Genomic DNA, 20,688 nt, shown 5'->3' with positions numbered 1-20,688 from the left:
AGGCCAAATTCAAAATTTGGAATGCCAAGAACAACATTATCATATCTTGGCTCATTTATTCGATGACCCCTAAGATTGGTGAGAATTTTGTTGGAGAACGGTGATCAGATCAATCATAATTGATACCCGGTGCAGCGAAAGTTTAAAATTTTTATATGGAACGATTCCATAATGGGTATCAAAGCTTTACGATTAAATTGTGTGTGTAAAAATTAAATAACAATTATAAATTTTTACCTCCAATCTCGAATCGAGATTATGGACACCAACAGATTGCTCTGCTCTTGTTGTATATCCCTGGAACTGATGGACGAACTGTTCTTCAATCAGGTCCACGAACAGAGATTTAATCCCTCTGATAGATTGCACTAGAAAATCTATCAAAAGTTTCTACGAAGAGAATTAACGAATTTGATCCGTTAAACCAGACTGTAATTCAAAATTCACAGGCTGGATTTTTCCCGAGCAGAGGGGAGAGGGGCGGCCACTTTTAGAGAGAAAACTAGGGTTTTTCGAAAATTGTGACCTGTGTTGTGTAATTTCTGTACTGCAATAACTTATTTATAATGTGGGCTGCTAACAGCTTAGGGCCCATTAGTCATAAGTTCAAGTCTGACAAGCAAAACCCGCATGTTCAGAAATTAATATAAAATTCATCGTGACTCAGATTGATAAACCAATTTTACCAATGTTCACAGAAACCATTTCTGCACCTTTTAAAGTCAAGATACATTTTTCTGAATCCGAATTCAGTGATTTCCAAAAATGCCCATCCCTATGTCATTTTAGGAAATCTTACTCCTCTACTCTTAAATAAGAAGTCCCACTTCTTTGTTCATTAAATTTAACTCTTTAAATTTAACTATCTCAACGGGGATTAAAAAATCCATTACTCTGTGTGACCCTCAATGGTTCAGGGATACAGCTAGCCGTGGGCTCACAACTCCTTGTGACTCGGAACAACAATTTCCGACTTGCCCATCGAATCATGGTAAGAGCGCCTAGCAACATCGCCCCATGATTCCCTAGGTATCACTGATAGTGCCTACAAGAACCAATAGATTTTGGTTAGCGTACAATACGGTCCCTTCATCCATATATCCCGATCGAATCAACAACCATTGGTAAATCGAGAGTCGTTCGAGATTCGATAACTATGCAATACATCTTGAAGATCAAATAGTGACATCGCATGTGCTACTAAGAAACCATTTCTTAAAACACATCTTGTACTCTGGCCAGAGATTCGTCACACTAATATCTCCTCAGATCGCATAGGATATCCACACTCGCAAGTATGTGGTGAATCCTTGACAACAAAGCATCGACTCCTATATGTGTTGTAACTGTACCCAATCCCGACACCTGATGACCCCAATAGAGTCGGTAAACGAGTCAAAGCACAGTACTAGTAGTATATAGAGTCTCAATGATGTTTCAAGTAGTAAGGACTAATGGTGTACAACTAAAACCGCGGACTTTATCCACTCGATAAGTGATAACCACTTGGAAAGTCCGGATAGGGTAGTTCGATCATTCATCGTATGAATATCCATTTGCATGCTTCGAACATCTCTATGTTCCATACCAATGAAACGTGGTACTCGGCATCGCAAATGCTAGTCTCAATCTCGAGTGATCCTTATCCTTATTAACGGACGGCTCAATCGACTAGGAACAGTTTAGAATATACAGTGACTATAAGATGTGTTTCATGATAGCCATCCCCATGTGCTACCACATCTTACATACACTATAGTATATTCAAGGTCTTTATCAAAACAACAATAGAATATCACAATATAACAATATGAAGAAAGATAAAGTCATTGCCATTAATAAAAGTGTAAATTATATTAAACAAAAGATTGTTTATACAAAGAGTCATCAAAGCCCTTAGCCACAAGTTGGCTCACCGGGCACCCACTCTTTCAATCTCCCACTTGCCCTAAAGCCAACTAGTCATACTACGTAGACCCATTGCTTCGCGATGTTTGTCAAATAATGGTCCTGGCAAGGGCTTAGTAAGTGGATCAGCGATATTGTCTGCAGAGGCCACTCTTTCGACAGTGATGTCTCCTCTTTCCACAATCTCCCGGATGATGTGGTATTTCCTCAGTACGTGTTTGGATCTTTGATGAGACCTTGGTTCCTTTGCCTGAGCAACGGCACCCGTGTTGTCACAGTACACCGGGACTGGACCAACAACTTCCGGAATAACGCCCAACTCTTGGACGAAATTCCTCATCCAAACGGCCTCTTTAGCAGCAGCTGATGCTGCAATGTATTCTGCCTCAGTGGTGGAATCCGCTGTGGTGTCCTGCTTGGAACTCTTCCAAGAGACAGCACCGCCATTGAGCATGAACACAAATCCAGAGGTTGACTTCGAGTCATCCACGTCACTTTGGAAGCTAGAGTCGGTATAGCCTTCCAATTTTAGTTCTATTCCTCCATATACCATGAACATATTCTTAGTCCTTCGTAAGTACTTAAGAATGTCCTTCAAGGCTTTCCAATGCATTTGACCGGGATTAGCTTGATATCTGCTCGTGACACTCAGAGCAAATGCTACATCCGGTCTGGTAGATATCATCCCATACATGATACTACCAATGGCTGACACATATGGTACATGTGTCATTTTCTCTATCTCTTCATCAGTCTTGGGACACATAGACCTGGATAGAGAAACTCCATGACACATAGGTAGATGTCCTCTCTTGGACCCATCCATTGAAAACCGTTTCAATATGGTGTCGATGTAGGTTGCTTGAGTGAGTCCTATCATTCTCTTAGATCTATCTCTATAGATCTGTATCCCTAGAATATAGGATGCCTCACCCAAATCCTTCATCGAGAATCTACCTGATAACTATATCTTTGTTGACTGCAACATCCCTACGTCATTCCCAATGAGTAGGATGTCATCAACATAAAGTACTAAGAATGTCACAGCATCCTTAACTACTTTCTTGTACACGCATGGTTCCTCCGGGTTCTTGATGAAACCAAAATCCTTTATTGTTTCATCAAATTTCTGGATGCTTGTTTTAGACCATAGATTGATCTCTGAAGCTTGCATACCTTATGCTCGCTTCCCATGGATGTGTATCCCTCAGGCTGCGTCATATAGATCTCTTCCTTAATGTTTCCATTAAGAAATGCAGTCTTCACATCCATTTGCCATATCTCATAGTCATACCAAACAGCTATGGCAATAAGGATTCTTATGGACTTGAACATTGCAACTGGCGAAAAGGTTTCATCATAGTCAACTCCTTGTCTTTGAGTATAACCTTTCGCCACCAATCATGCCTTGTAGGTCAATACCTTACCATCAGGCCCAAGCTTTCTCTTGTAGATCTATTTACACCCTATTGGAACAATTCCATCGGGAGGATCTACTAAAGACCAAACTTGGTTTGTATGCATCGAATCTATTTCCGACTGCATAGCTTCAAGCCATAAATTTGAATCCGCATCAGAAATTGCTTCCTTGAAGTTTCTTGGATCACATCCAATGTCGGGTTCATCTTGATCCCCTTCAAGAAGAAGACCATATCGAATAGGAGGTCTAGAAGTCCTCTCGGATCTTCTAGGTATAGGCGTGTCCATCAATGGTTCCTGAGGTGTAGGATCATTATTTTGTATTTCGGGTTCTTCTCGAATTTCTTCGAGTTCCATCATCTCGCCTTTCTTATCCAATAAGAACTCCTTCTCCAAGAAGGTGGCATTCCTTGAAACAAACACCTTTGTTTCAGCAGGATGATAGAAATAATATCCGATTGAATTCTTCGGATACCCTACAAAATAACATAAGGTGGATCGACTATCCAACTTATCTCCCACTGTCTGCTTCACGTAAGCAGGACATCCCCAAATCCTCAAGTACGAATACTTAGGAGCTTTGCCATTCCATAACTCGTATGGTGTTTTGTCCACTGCTTTAGTGTGGACGTTGTTCAATAACAATACCGCCGTTTCAAGCGCATAGCCCCAAAACGAAGGTGGAAGCTCAGTGAAGCTCATCATGGATCGAACCATGTCCAACAAAGTTCGATTACGACGCTCCGATACACCATTCAGCTGTGGTGTCATAGGAGGAGTCCACTGAGAGAGAATCCCATTCTCTTTCAGATAGTCCAAAAACTCGGTACTTAAGTATTCTCCACCTCGATCCAATCGAAGTGCTTTAATACTTTTACCTAGCTTGTTTTCTACTTCAGCCTTGAATTCTTTGAACTTTTCAAATGCTTCAGACTTATATTTCATTAAATATAAATACCCATACCTTGAATAATCATTAGTAAAGGTAATGAAGTAGGTGTGGCCAAATTTAGTACCAATTCTAAATGGACCACAAACGTCTGTATGGATCAAATCCAACAGATTTTGACTACGCTCAGGTTTCCCCTTAAAAGGAGATTTAGTCATTTTTCCTTTAAGGCAGGACTCACAAGTAGGTAGAGAGTTAATATCAGACATATCAAATATGCCCTCTCCCACTAGCTTGTTCATCCTCCTTGAGAAAATATGACCTAGCCTAGCATGCCAAAGGTTTGCTGGGTTTTGACTATCGATTTTCCTTTTGTTTGTTGTTACCGGTTTATCAACATAATTTATTGGAACGTCTTTTAATTTTAAGTTATATAGATCGTTTTCAAGTTGTCCATTTCCAATCAAACATTCATTCTTGTAAATATTGCAAATCCCATTCACAAAATTGCAAGAATAACCATCTCTATCAAGCATAGAAACAGAAATAATGTTTTTAATCAAATCTGGAACAAATAAAACATCTCTCAAAAGTAACTTAAAATCGTTCTGCAAAATTAAATAAACATCTCCCACAGCTTTAGCTTCAACTCTGGAACCATTTTCGAGCCTCAGCTGGGTCTCACCCATTCTAAGCCTGCGACTTCTTGTCATCACCTGCAAATCATTGCAAATGTGAGATCCACATCCGGTATCCAATACCCAAGAAGTATTAAGTGAAACATTTATTTCAATATAGAACATACCCTTCGCAGTTCGCAACTGCTCTAGATATTCCTTGCAGTTACGTTTCCAATGACCGGGCTTCTTGCAGTAATGGCAAACATCCTTGGACTTTTCCATGTTTGAAGCCTTTGTCTTGTACTTCTTCTCGGGTTCGGTTTTCTTGGGTGGGGCAGAACGTTTCTTACCCTTTGTACTTGGCCCCTTCTTAGCAGAAGAAGAGGAGCCCACCAAGAAAGCCGGTTTATCCTTCTTTAAAGTGGATTCATATGTTACAAGCATATTGACCATCTCTTCAAGGGAGGCCTCTATCTTATTCATATTGAAATTCACCACAAATCCGTCAAACGAAGAAGGAAGAGATAGAAGTAATAAGTCAACGTTGAGTTCATGCTCCAACACCAAATCAAGCGTTACCAACTTCTGTATGAGCCAAATCACTCGTACCCCATGATCACGGACCGAAGTCCCTTCACGCATGCGACACGTCATTAGCTCTTTTACAGTAGCGAACCTTTCAGCTCTCGATTGAGCCCAAAAAAGTTCCTTTAGTTGTACGTGAATGTCAGCAGCATTCATGGTATTCTCAAATCGCCTCTGGAGTTCATCAGACATCGAGGCTTGCATATAGCATTTGGCCTTGATATCATGGTCCCACCATTTATCAAGTTTGGCCAACTCTTTCGGACTTATGTCAGCTGGTGCTTCCTTCGGAGGAGATTTTTCTAACACGTAGAGCATCTTCTCCGAGGTCAAGACAATCTTCAACTTACGGAACCATTCCGTATAGTTTGCGCCAGTCAGTTTATTTTGTTCGAGGATAGAGAATAGTGGATTACGCGAATTCATCTTTATGAAATACTGAAAAGAAACAGACAATTATCAGTGATTGTTTAATTAATTTACTAAGACATAAAATAGGCGAAATTTATTTTATGAATCTCACTCCCACTATTTTAACGATTTCACTACCCTCTAGTGAAAACGGGAAACTGTTTTCCTTAGTGGGAACATGGAGTCCAATTGACAAACTATGGTCCCGAATAATATCAGCCAACCATAATTTTCAAAAGGTATAGCCCAATTGCTTCCAAAGCAACCTCCACGTTTTTACCTCATGTCCAATAAGGGCCCAATAATATGACGCCGTTTATTGTGACATGTCAAGATGACCCATCAATATTAAGTTGTGATGGACGGTCGCCATGTGGATCCCCCAATAATATGAGCCGATCCCATGGGAGTTCCACCCAACTTACAACATGTGTCGATCCAATGTACAGCTTTTCGACGAACGGGCCCCACCAATAATATGAGCCGGACCTTATCCGCGGGTAGCATCTCATACATTGATCGTTGATGGAAGGTAGGAACATTTAAACAATTTTAAATTTTCTTTATTTATCTTGATATCAATTTTAAATCATATTTAAAATGAGGGATTTTAATTTTGAAAATTTGTCTCATCATTTATAAAATTTGTATGCTTGCGGGATTCATACAATTTTGTCTAAAACATGCATACAACTATAATATCGTATATTATATAGGATGATCGATTCCATTTCTAATCGACCCGTGGTTGCCAATCACGAGTCTAAGTCCAATCCTAGGTAATATGCAGGTATGCAATGCAATCCTATTACATTGAGCTTTCAATTTACATTTCTTCAGTCTTTATTGTCTGCTGGGCCCACCACCGTCTTCAAATCTTCATCTCCCACTAAGTCTAATGTATTTACAATAAATAACCATGATAAGTAGGGGATACATTTCAAGGGGTGGGAACGGGCCATAAACCAGGCCCACTTTTATTACATATGACAATTCATATTGGGCCATAAACCAGGCCCATTAATAAATCCAACAACAATAAAAACAAATGTAAATTCCTAACATACACCTACAAAATTGGTCATGGCAATCGATCATCCTTATCCAATAATATTTAATTCAAAATTAATTTATTAGATAACATGCAATGGAAATTTAAATTAAAAGTATAAAATCATATTCCATATATAAAATCTTATTTTACATACAAAATCATATTTTATCTTTTTATCAAATAAAATCATATTTTACATATAAAATCCAATTTTATACATAAAATCATATTTTACTCAATATTTCCATAAGATCATATCTTATCATCAATTGTACCAAAAATAATTAATTTCATAAAATCTGATTTAACGGATAAAATCTATAAATTTTCCAAAAATTCAAATTTATCCAAAAATCAATTTTAAAATTTTCGAACTCGAACAATTCGATCCGATGCCTCGTGGACCAATCAAAAACAATTTTCGATCGGACCAAAAATAGAATTTTAACATATTAAAATTTTAATTTTAAAATTAAAAATTAATTTTCGCGGGCTGCTCGGGACGCTCCCGGGCTGCCCGCGCCCCAAAAGGGCTCGGGCCGGGCAGCCCGGCTGCCCCTAGGGCAACGACGATCGCTGCCCTGGGCAGCGATCACGTCGCTGCGCTGGGCAGCGACTCTCGCTGCCCCCCGGGCAGCGATCAAATCGTTGCCCGTGTTTTTGCCCGAAAAATTTTTAATTAAAAAAAAAATTTATTTTGTTTCAAAAAACCGAGGCTAAAATTTTTTTTGTACAATCGATTAATTTAATCGCTTGATCTGAGCAACCTGGCTCTGATACCACTGTTGGAGAATGGTGATCAGATCAATCAGAATTGATACCCGATGCAGCGGAAGTTTAAAATTTTTATATGGAACGATTCCATAATGGGTATCAAAGCTTTACGATTAAATTGTGTGTGTAAAAATTAAATAACAATTATAAATTTTTACCTCCAATCTCGAATCGAGATTATGGACACCAACAGATTGCTCTGCTCTTGTTGTATATCCCTGGAACTGATGGACGAACTGTTCTTCAATAAGGTCCACGAACAGAGATTTAATCCCTCTGATAGATTGCACTAGAAAATCTATCAGAAGTTTCTACGAAGAGAATTAACGAATTTGATCCGTTAAACCAGACTGTAATTCAAAATTCACAGGCTGGATTTTTCCCGAGCAGAGGGGAGGGGGGCGGCCACTTTTAGAGAGAAAACTAGGGTTTTTCGAAAATTGTGACCTGTGTTGTGTAATTTCTGTACTGCAATAACTTATTTATAATGTGGGCTGCTAACATCTTAGGGCCCATTAGTCATAAGTTCAAGTCTGACAAGCAAAGCCCGCATGTTCAGAAATTAATATAAAATTCATCGTGACTCAGATTGATAAACCAATTTTACCAATGTTCACAGAAACCATTTCTGCACCTTTTAAAGTCAAGATACATTTTTCTGAATCCGAATTCAGTAATTTCCAAAAATGCCCATCCCTATGTCATTTTAGGAAATCTTACTCCTCTACTCTTAAATAAGAAGTCCCACTTCTTTGTTCATTAAATTTAACTCTTTAAATTTAACTATCTCAACGGGGATTAAAAAATCCATTACTCTGTGTGACCCTCAATGGTTCAGGGATACAGCTAGCCGTGGGCTCACAACTCCTTGTGACTTGGAACAACAATTTCCGACTTGCCCATCGAATCATGGTAAGAGCGCCTAGCAACATCGCCCCATGATTCCCTAGGTATCACTGATAGTGCCTACAAGAACCAATAGATTTTGGTTAGCGTACAGTACGGTCCCTTCATCCATATATCCCGATCGAATCAACAACCATTGGTAAATCGAGAGTCGTTCGAGATTCGATAACTATGCAATACATCTTGAAGATCAAATAGTGACATCGCATGTGCTACTAAGAAACCATTTCTTAAAACACATCTTGTACTCTGGCCAGAGATTCGTCACACTAATATCTCCTCAGATCGCATAGGATATCCACACTCGCAAGTATGTGGTGAATCCTTGACAACAAAGCATCGACTCCTATATGTGTTGTAACTGTACCCAATCCCGACACCTGATGACCCCAATAGAGTCGGTAAACGAGTCAAAGCACAGTACTAGTATATAGAGTCTCAATGATGTTTCAAGTAGTAAGGACTAATGGTGTACAACTAAAACCGCGGACTTTATCCACTCGATAAGTGATAACCACTTGGAAAGTCCGGATAGGGTAGTTCGATCATTCATCGTATGAATATCCATTTGCATGCTTCGAACATCTCTATGTTCCATACCAATGAAACGTGGTACTCGGCATCGCAAATGCTAGTCTCAATCTCGAGCGATCCTTATCCTTATTAACGGACGGCTCAATCGACTAGGAACAGTTTAGAATATACAGTGACTATAAGATGTGTTTCATGATAGCCATCCCCATGTGCTACCACATCTTACATACACTATAGTATATTCAAGGTCTTTATCAAAACAACAATAGTATATCACAATATAACAATATGAAGAAAGATAAAGTCATTGCCATTAATAAAAGTGTAAATTATATTAAACAAAAGATTGTTTATACAAAGAGTCATCAATGCCCTTAGTCACAAGTTGGCTCACCGGGCACCCACTCTTTCAAATTTTTTACTGAAACGACCCTCTAACATCTAATATTTAATAGATATTAAAATAATATGGAATTTTCAAAAAACATTTGGCATGGCCTTTTATAATCATTTACAAACCACTTGTCTCAACCAACACACAAAAGACTGAACTAAACGAGGCAAAAGACTAAACAAGGAAGCGAAAAATTAAAATGAAAATAGTTCAAGGTTTGCGATTACCAAAATTTAACTAACAAATGTTTAACATGCAAATAAATCTGATCTAGAAATTCTTAAATTTACATATAACCAATATACAAAATAAAAGTCATCAAAACTATCTGTTTAAATAACACTACGGAAGACTAGCATAGGTCGGATGGATGCGCCAAGCCCACATCGCATTCCACTCAAGAGTCATGCCTCTCGATCTCAACGAAAGTCTAACCTGCACCAAGCAAAGTAGTGAGCCTAAAAGCGCAACAAGTATAAAGCATGGAGTAATGAAGGATACATAATACATGCACACGTTCTTAAAATATCTGTACTCAAAATACTTTGAAACTTTCCTCAGAAAAATGCTTGAAATTAAAAGTAGCTAAGACTTGGAACTTTAAAGAAATCGCATACAATGAACTCACTAAACTTTAACTCAAACTCACACAGGAAACTTTAACTTTACTCACGCCTTTAAACATAAACTTTCATAAACTTTAACTTTGAACTTTCCTCTGTAACTTTCATAAATTTTAACTTTAAACTTTAACTTTTAACTTTTCTCTGTGAATTTAGATACTCATTTGTGATCCTCTTTTGATTTGATCAATCAATGGCTACACTACTATGTCGGCAAGGAAGCCAAGATTTTTTTCGACCCCACATTACCCCTCTATGGTAAGGAAACCAAGATTTTTCCCGGCCCCTCCTTACACGTCTGGTTGGTAAGGAAACCAAGATTTCTCCCGGCCCCTCATTATACATTTGGGTGGTAATGAAACCAAGATTTCTCCTGGCCCCTCCTTACACGTCTGGTTGGTAAGAAAACCAAGATTTCTCTCGGTCCCTCCTTACACGTCTAAACGTTACAATAAACTTTCCTCATTCAAACTTTACTTTAACTCAATCTCAAACTTTTCTTAAATCGAAATCGCAAAGGCGATTTTACTCAACTTGTTTAAAACTTTACTCCACTCAAAGAATGGGAGCAACCCACTCGAATATACAACTTTAGGGGATGAAAACGTGCTTTAAAAAAGAGAAAGAATGATGATCAAGTGGCTGCCCCTAGGATGAACTATCCAACATGACTCCCTTTTCCACAAACACGGCTTACCTCGAGTGATCCAAATGAAAAACTCATAACTCAACCTAACCTTAACCGAATTAACTTCCGCTTGAACCGACACTCTCTACACACTCTAAAATAACCCAAAGACCAGATTCCAACCTCCAAAATAAACCCGAGCTGCCCCTTCACTCTGAGTTCCCGGACAGCCCCTAAACTCTCCTGAAATCTGCACTAACCACCTTAACTTAAATCGCCCTTATCCTATCCAAAACTTAACCGAATTGAGTCCAAATTGAACTGAAACGACCAAAACATCCTACACTTGAATTATGAAAAAGCCAATACCCTCTCTAGACCTCTTAACCTAACCCACCAGAACCAAACCCTTGAGGCCAATACAAGAGACAACAAAAATCTGCACAAAACCGAGATTAACATAACTCCTTACGAACCCTTGATCGACTGGACTTCCCAACTTCCAGCCTAAAAACCAACTATATTAACTCCCCTTAGACCATAACAAAACCTTGAGCCAAGCTTTCACACCCAAACCTAGCTCAAGTCCCATTCTAGGCCGACTAACCTCCACCGGATCACTCCCAACACACAACCACAACTTTAGTCCACTACCCCTGAACCTTCAGCCCTTCATACCTTCCTAAACCTCAACCAAAACACCATTTTAACTCCCTTTCAACTAGCCTGGGCAGCTTCTTACACCATTCAATCAAATTTTCAGAAAACGAGCCAAAACGTCACAAGCTAGCAAGATGAATTTTTTGAAATGCATTACGTCACTTCAAGGATTGACTAATACACATAGCATGGCTCATAATAACTCCAAAACACAAGCATAATTTGAAATTAAAGCATGCACTTCTGAAAATTGCCCAAAAATTTGAAATTATGCAAGACCCACCAAGTTTTAACTCCCAAATCATCTCATAACTCATTTTAACAAAAAAAATGCATCACATTTTCGAATCCAAGGCCAAACCCTACTGAATTTGTAACGCCCCGATTTTATCTTAAATGATTTTATTTGAGTTAATCGGAGATTTCAGAGTTCAAGAGCCAACTTGATTTTGATCAGGGTCTATTTTGCAAATTTTGGAAATTTTAGAGACTAAAACGCAATTTTGGAGTTTAATATATTATTTACACTTGGATTGCTTTTGACTTAGTCTCATTATCCTTTTCTCCTTCCCTTCCATCGATTTCTTCCATTAATGCTTGGGGAAACGCCTTTTCAAGCTCCCAGATTTCAGTCCGAACTCGATTCGTCCGATGGAATTTATTTCTGAAGGCAGATTAGCGATCACGGCAACGAGAGCTCCGTTATACCGTAAGTATTTCTCCGATTAGACACGTTTTGTTTTTATGATGTTGTTAGAATCGATTGAGTTTTGAGTATGTTGTTCTTGGTAGAGTTCTGATCGTTTATTCTCAGTCGATTTTGAATTTGAGCGTCGTTCGGAATTGTTATGATTTTTGGAAGCCTTTGTTCGAAAATTTGGGTTTGAGATTTGTTGGGTTTGAGCTTTTGTTGTGATCTTAGCGTTGCTATGAGTTGATATCATTGTTGTACTGCTGTTTGTATTTCCGGTTTGATCATTTATAGCCATTATGCCGCCGGTTTGAGTTTGGAGGATTTTGAACTGTGTTTGAGTTGTAGAACTTTGGGCATTGGGTTTGTTCGTTGTTGTTGATCATATTTTGTCTCCGTACAGATTTTTTTGGAGTTTTCGAGACAGAGTAGCAGCAATCGATTGTCTAAGAGTTGGACGAAGAATCGGTAAAGAGATTACCTTGAGCCGTTGTTGTTAGGTTGTATAGTTCTGATATAACCTTTTTATTGTAGGTTATCCAAAGTTGGAACTACTTGTATTAAAAGGTAAAAACAGTCATCGTTTGCGGGATAGTATACTCGAGACAACTTGGTTCTTGAGTTTTCCCTTAAAATCACATATTGCATCGGTATTTTTTTTAGTATGTGGAACTTGTATTTGGTTATTATTTGAGTTTTGTTATATGGCTTATGTGTTATGTTTTCTTATGCATTCATCTTGAGCCAAAATCTTTGTTTCAGCGGGCAGAACAGCCCTTTTTAATTAGACGTTTGGGGGCTATGTTGTGAGTGGCCTAGGTTGTAGAAGTTCACCTAGTGTCAGCATAATCCTCATAGTCGCACCAAAGTCTAGGGGATTGAGATACGTGGCATCACCTCGATTGAAAGAGTCGGTGAGTCGTTGCGTGATCTCATCCTCGGGATCCCAAAAGTAGAGCAGCACTCCCTTGTTATCAGAATTGATATCATGATTTTAACGACATGCATATCATTAGCTTGATTTGATTACGTTGTCTTGAAAGCATGTTGTTGAGATATTACATGTATTATTTGTTATGCTGCTTTTACTGGGAATATCATTCTCACCGGTTTATCCGATTGTTGCTTTGTTTTGTATGTGTACTTGGAAACAGGTGGGGCATTATCAAGTCAGAAAATACATGGTTAGCTTTGGAATCAAGGGATAGAAGTAAGACTCGGTTTAGAAGTTGTGTCGGCATGTCTACCTAGTTATGTTGGAACATGTTTAGTTATCAAACTTCATTGTTATGTTGTTTTGATTATGCGGGTTTTCTGGTTGAATGTTGTTGTTGCATGTCCTATACTTTGAGCAGTTGTTAAACTCTAGAACTTCTTATACTAGTTGAAGGAATTGAGTTTGTAATGCATGTTTATGTTTTGAAGTATTGAATGGCTTTTGAATGGAGTTGGTTAGCCTTGTTCTGTTCTGATAACTCGTGGGATCGAGCGCGCCCCAAAAATATGTTGAGGCAGAGAATTTGTAAAAATGGTGCGCTCGATCCCACGAGTTCGTAGGATCGAGCGCAACACTTGAGTTCTCCGGCAGTACTTGAGGCATGATTGGTGCGCTCGATCCCACGAGTTCGTAGGATCGAGCGTAGCCCTTTTTTTTTAAAAAACTTTTTGGCTTTTAAGCTTGGATCTTTCTTTCAATTAATTGTTGTATAATCCGAGTTTAGTTGTTTAGAACCGAGATCTCACATTAAGTGGTATCAAAGCGTAATTTCTTGGTTGAACTAGAGTGAGCGGGGTAGATCGAGTCTGTGTGTATTGGCTTCTTGCATGTGATTGAGTTATTTAACTGTTTATTTAATTCCATGCGAGCATGCTTTATTAATTGAGAATTAATTGAATTACATCCTTATGTGATTTAATTTATAAAGCATGATCTACTTGAGATATGATTGTTTTTGTTATCGACTGGTATCCGGTTTTCTAAGCGGTTGAAAAGGGCACCGAATTGTAGCGATTGAGATATCTTGTGTCCTAACTTTTTATTATCAGATGGGTCCTCGTCGAGTTATAAACAGAAACCCACCGCCAGTTATTCCTATGACTGAGCAAGCTAGTACTAAAGCTGACCAGTTGGATGCTACAGCGACCCCGATGGAAACCTTGCTGAAGAGGTTTCAGTCGTTTAATCCGCCCTTGTTGTTGGGTACAGAAAATCCGGTTGATTTTGAAAATTGGTTGGACGACATTGATAAGTTGTGCGATTCCCTTGATTACTCTGACGACCGCCGAACCAGATTAGTCATTCATCAGCTTTGTGGTGTTGCTAAGAACTGGTGGATCATGACAAAGAGATCCATGGAAAACCGAGGTACAGTTGTTAATTGGTCTCTTTTCAAAACTGAGTTTTATAAGCGGTTTTTCCCTGTTTCATACCGAAAGGACAAGGGAGCCGAGTTTGCCAATCTGAGGCAAGGGAATCTGAACATAGAGGAGTACGTAGCCAAGTTTGACAGCTTGTTGCGTTTTACACCGCGCATTGCCGATAGTGAAGAAGCCAAAGCCGATCAGTTCATCAATGGCTTGAATCCAAATATCTTCACGTTGGTAAACACTGCTAGGCCTGATAACTTTGCGGATGCCATGAATCACGCAAAGGGAGCTGAAGCGGGTTTATGGAGACAGAGACGGAATCAGATGGTACCTCAGCAGCAGAGATAGTCTCAGAACCAACCGTCTCAGTATCAGAACCAGCAGTAGAGGTATGAAGGTGGAAGCAGTGGGAGAAACAGAAAGGATCAGTACAAAGCAAGAGGGAAACAGTTCAAGAGGGAGGGGAATAGTTCTTCTAGTTCCAGTGGTTCCAAGCAATTCGGTTCAGGACAGAGTTCTGGATCTTCATCTTTGTTCTGCAACAAGTGTGGAGGTAGACACTCATCGGATCAGTGTGTAGGAGTCTTTGGGAACTGCAACACCTGTCAGCAACCGGGACACTTTTCCAAGGTGTGCCCTCAGCGTAGTAGAGATCGAGCTCAGAGTGGGAGTTCATCTAGACCTATAGCTCAGCCTGAGAGACAGTCTTCTGTGGTTCACTCCTTCCAGCCTCAGCAGCAGAACAGACAGGGAAGTAACTCTAGTGCAAACCAGCCTCCGAGACAGCTGGCACGAGTCTTTGCTTTGACAGAGGATCAGGATTAGGCAGCACCAGACGATGTTATAGCAGGTAACTGTTCGATTTTTGGTTATTCTGATCATGTTTTGATAGATACAGGTGCTTCCCATTCCTTTATCTCTGAGAAATTTGTGTTATTGCATGCTTTTCCTACTGAGTTGTTGCCTACTGTAGTAGCTGTTACTTCACCTTTGGGTGGAGGAATTGTTTCTGTCAGATTAGTCAGGAACTGTGAACTCTGTTTTGAGGGCAATTTGTTAGAGTTCGACTGTATTGTACTTGGCCTGTCAGATTTTGACTGTATCGTTGGTATAGATGCTTTAACCAAGTACATGGCAACTATCGATTGTTTTCAAAAGGTTGTCAGATTCAGACCTGAAATGGCAGACGAGTGGAAATTCTTTGGTAAGGGTTCTCGATCTAGAATTCCTTTGATTTCAGTATTATCTATGACTCGTTTGTTACAGAGTGAATGATATGAATCTTATGTATGAAAGGCAACACGATTTCAACAAATCGCACCTCAATTCGATAACAAAAGAATTCAATAATGTTGTCCCGACTTTGAAACAAGTAACAGATTTTGGAATCTCCACCTCTAGTTGAACCTGTAACTAGCAATAGAGAATTCACGATAGAAAACAATCAAAGATTCAATTAGACCTTCAAAGGAACCTGTCTTTGACAACCCAATTGAAAATCGATTGACAAACGCCACAAAGCTATGAAACTTTGATAAGTTTGATTTTGGGTAAAGCAAAAGCTTTGATAAAATTCTAAAGAGAATTTTTTGTATTGAATAATCAATAATCTGAAAATATTAATTTCCTTCAAATAATGAATGTTGTAGTATTTATATTACAACCCAAAATATTAAAAGATAACGCAAAATAAATCAAAAAGATATCAAAGATATCTCCTAAAGTTTCCTATTAGGAATAAAAGACCTAAAATAAACAAAACAATACCAAAATATTAAAAATCCCGAACACACAAACAAACACCTTCGGTGTGTGTAAAAACTTCGGGGCGGGCGCGCTAGGACTAGGCGCGGGCGCGCCTTTGTTGCGTAGGACACGGCGCAGGCGCGCCTATGGTTCACAAGAACATCGTCAATTTAGTTTCCGTAAGCGCGGGCGCGCGATCAGGAGGCGCGGGCGCGCTTCTTCTCCGAAAAATAATGGCGCGGGCGCGCGAGTCTGGGGCGCGGGCGCGCCTTGGCTTCGAGCAGGGTCTTCAATTTCTTCACTTTCTTGACCTCTTTTGACCTCAATAAGATTATAACTTCCTCCAAATTGAATATCAAGAAATCCAACGCCCTCTTGTGTCTTCAACAACAAAGATTGAAGTGCTTCCTTAAACTTCTGAGCTCGGCCTCTCGTAACCGGTCCTCGTGGTATCTCCAACGGATCCTTAGTCACTTGATCAGCATGCGAGCCATCCATGATCGCATCATCCTTCCCTTCTTGAAAAGGATTTGTCCTCAAATCTTGATCATCACCTACATCAAATGGAGATAAATCAGAAACATTAAAAGTAGCACTGACATTATACTCACCTGGCAAATCCAATTTGTAAGCATTGTCGTTGATGCGCTCCAACACTTGAAACGGTCCATCGCCTCTAGGTAGAAGCTTTGAGCGCCGTTTTTCAGGAAACCGCTCTTTCCTCAAATACAACCACACCCAATCTCCTGGTTCAAACACAACTCTCTTCTTTTCCTTATTTGCTTGCTTTGTGTACTGCAAATTCTTTTTCTCAATGTTCGCTTTCACTTTTTCATGCAAATTTCTCACAAATTCCGCCTTTTTCTTACCATCCATGTTAACCCTTTCATTCATAGGCAAACACATCAAATCCAACGGGGTTAAAGGATTAAAGCCATACATAATTTCAAATGGTGAAAAATTTGTAGTAGAATGCACACTACGATTATATGCAAACTCAACAAATGACAAACATTCTTCCCAACTCTTCAAATTTTTTTTAATTATAGCACGCAACAAAGTTACTAACGTTCTATTAACAACTTCAGTTTGACCATCCGTTTGAGGATGACATGTAGTCGAAAATAGTAGTTTAGTACCAAGTTTGCACCATAATGTTTTTCAAAAGTACCTCAAGAAACGAGTATCTCGATCAGACACAATACTCCTAGGCATGCCATGCAATCTAACAACTTCATTAAAGAATAATTCAGCAACATGAGAAGCATCATTAGATTTATGACAAGAAATAAAATGGGCCATCTTAGAAAATCTATCAACCACAACAAAAATTGAATCCCTCCCCTTCTTAGACCTCGGTAGTCCTAAAACAAAATCCATAGAAATATCTACCCACGGTTCACTAGGAACGGGAAGTGGAGTATACAAACCATGTGGTTGTTGTCTAAACTTTGCTTTCCTACATGTCACACATCTTTCGCAAATTTTCTCAACATCATGCTTCATATGTGGCCAATAAAAATGTTCATGCAAAGTTTTATAAGTTTTAGCCACTCCAAAATGCCCCATTAAACCACCCCCATGTGATTTCTTAACAAGTAATTCACGAATAGATGACTTAGGAATACATAACTTATACTCCTTAAACAAATACCCATCATGCATGAAGAATTTATCCTTTGGACCATGCAAACATGACGCATATATCTCACCAAAATCAAGATCACTAGTATATAACTCTTTCACATACTCAAATCCTAAGAATTTAGAATCTAGAGTAGATAAAAGTACATACCTTCGTGATAGAGCATCCGCTACCACATTTTCCTTCCCTTGCTTGTATTTGATAACGTAGGGAAAAGTTTCCACAAACGCCGCCCACTTAGCATGCCTCTTGTTTAGCTTGTGTTGTCCTTTGAGATGCTTCAATGATTCATGATCCGTATGAATCACAAATTCCTTTGGTCTCAAATAGTGTTGTCATGTCTCAAGTACCCTTACCAACGCATAAAACTCCTTGTCGTAGGTAGGATAATTCAAGGACGCCCCACTAAGCTTCTCACTGAAGTAATCAATCAGTCGCCCACCTTGCATCAAGACACCTCCAATTCCTACACCTGACGCATCACATTCAATTTCAAAAGTGTTAGTAAAATCAGGTAAAACAAGTAAAGGAGCATTAATTAATTTATGCTTGATAATATTAAAAGACTTCTCTTGCTCCTCGCCCCAATGGAATGGAACGTTCTTCTTGATCACTGCAGTCATAGTTGCCGCCAAAGTACTGAAATCTTTCACAAATCTCCGATAGAAACTTGAAAGAATGAAAACTTCGAACTTGACCAATAGAAGTAGGCGTTGGCCAATCTCGAATGGCACTTACCTTGTCCTCATCAACTCTGACACCTTGGGAACTCACAACAAAACCAAGAAACACAAGTTCTTTTGTACAAAACACACACTTCTTCAAGTTAGCATACGATTGTTCAGCTTTTAGTGTGATTAGCACAATTCTCAAATGTTCGACATGATCATCTAAATTTTTGCTATATACCAAGATATCATCAAAATATACCACAACAAATTTTCCAATATAAGAACGCAACACATGATTCATCAATCTCATAAAAGTGTTAGGTGCATTAGTTAGTCCAAAGGGCATAACCAACCACTCATACAAGCCGTATTTGGTTTTAAAAGCAGTTTTCCACTCATCACCTTCTCTCATCCTAATTTGATGGTAACCACTTTTTAAATCAATTTTACTAAAGACGCTAGAACCATGCAACTCATCCAACATATCATCTAGTCTAGGAATAGGATGCCTATACTTGATGGTAATGTTATTAATGGCCCTACAATCCACACACATTCTCCATGAACCGTCTTTCTTAGGAACTAACAAAACAAGCACAGCACACGGTGACATGGACTCACGCACAAAACCTTTATCTAAAAGTTCACTTACCTGTCTTTGCATCTCTTTTGTTTCCTCCGGGTTGCTCCTATACGCTGGACAGTTTGGCAACGCACTTCCGGGCACAAAATCAATTTGATGTTCAATCCCCCTCAAAGGTGGTAATCCTTGAGGCAAGTCCTCCGGAAATAAATCTTCAAATTCCTGCAAAAGAGAAACAACATTGCTCGGAAGATTTTCGGCTATATCACTTGTGTTAAGGAGAAACTCCTTATAGAAAATCAACACAAGTGGAGTATGCTCATGTAAACTCGCAACTCACTCTTTTGGGCCATAAATATTTTTTTATCGGCCTCTTTCCTCTCAATTTTTTTTTCATCTTTTTTTCTCTCAATATTTTTTCTTAAGTCCATCTCACTTTTTTGTTCACTCTTTTTTTCGGCCTCTTCTTTCTTTTTCTTTTTCAAATGGTCCTCCAACACTTGCTTTGGAGTCATCAGTAACAATACAATAGGCTCCTTTTTCAAGGTAAAAGAATAACGATTTTTAAAACCGTCATGTATCACCTTTCTATCAAATTGCCACGGCCTACCCAACAAAATATGACAAGCTTGCATAGGCACCACATCACACAACACTTCATCTACATATTTACCAATGGAAAACGGTACTACCACCTGCTTATGCACTCTCACCTCCGAGCTATCATTAAACCACTGCAATTTATAAGGTTGAGGATGCTTTATAACAGACAAACTCAACTTTTCCACCAGCTCATAACTCGCTACATTAGTGCAACTCCCACTATCAATAATAACACTACATACTTTGTTATTCACAAAGCATCTAGTATGGAATAAATTCTCCCTTTGAGTTTCTTCCTCCTCCTTTTGTTGTACATTCAACACTCTCCTGGTCACTAGCAATTCTCCAACCACCGCATCATATCCCTCTTCATCAGGATCCTCCAACGCAGGCATACTATCATATTTCTCATCCTCACTCTCCGACTCAATCTCACCACCAGCATTCATAATCATAATTTTTTTATTAGGACACTGACTGGCAATATGACCAAGTCCTTGACATCTAAAACATTTAATATCCCTAGAACGAGTATTAGTAGTTTCAGGTGTACCTTTACCCACTTGTTTTAGTGCCTCCAATTTGGTGTCAAATTTTGGCTTGGACACAGACTTGTTGTCCTCCCGTTTTGCAACGCTTGGACGCCAAGGAGTTGACGAGCCTCCACCGGTAGGAAGTCGACCAGCTCATCTCCTCTTGAGCTGCTGCTCCACCTTCATGGCTGTCTGCACCATCTCATTCAAATCAAAATAGTGGCGAAGCTCCACTTGATCTTGGATTTCTCTATTCAAACCGCACAAAAATCTGGCCATTGTAGCTTCATTATCCTCCTCAATGTTGGCCCGGATCATTGTGGTTTCCAAATCCTTGTAGTAATCCTCCACGCTTCTTGGACCTTGCTTCAGAGTTTGTAATCGCCTGTACATGTCACGATAATAATAGTTAGGCACAAACCGCTTCTTCATGACACGCTTCAT

General features: G+C 39.2%; 1 pseudogene; it reads right to left on the bottom strand.

Moving 5' to 3' along the window:
- LOC140873534 (uncharacterized) overlaps window positions 1–20,688 on the bottom strand; it is a 23,012-nt pseudogene extending 2,324 nt beyond the window's left edge.

This window comes from Henckelia pumila, unplaced genomic scaffold, assembly GCF_033568475.1.
Source record: "Henckelia pumila isolate YLH828 unplaced genomic scaffold, ASM3356847v2 CTG_627:::fragment_1, whole genome shotgun sequence".
NCBI lineage: Eukaryota > Viridiplantae > Streptophyta > Magnoliopsida > Lamiales > Gesneriaceae > Henckelia > Henckelia pumila.
The sequence above is the reverse complement of the archived record's forward strand: the minus strand, read 5'-3'. Positions and strand labels throughout refer to the sequence as shown.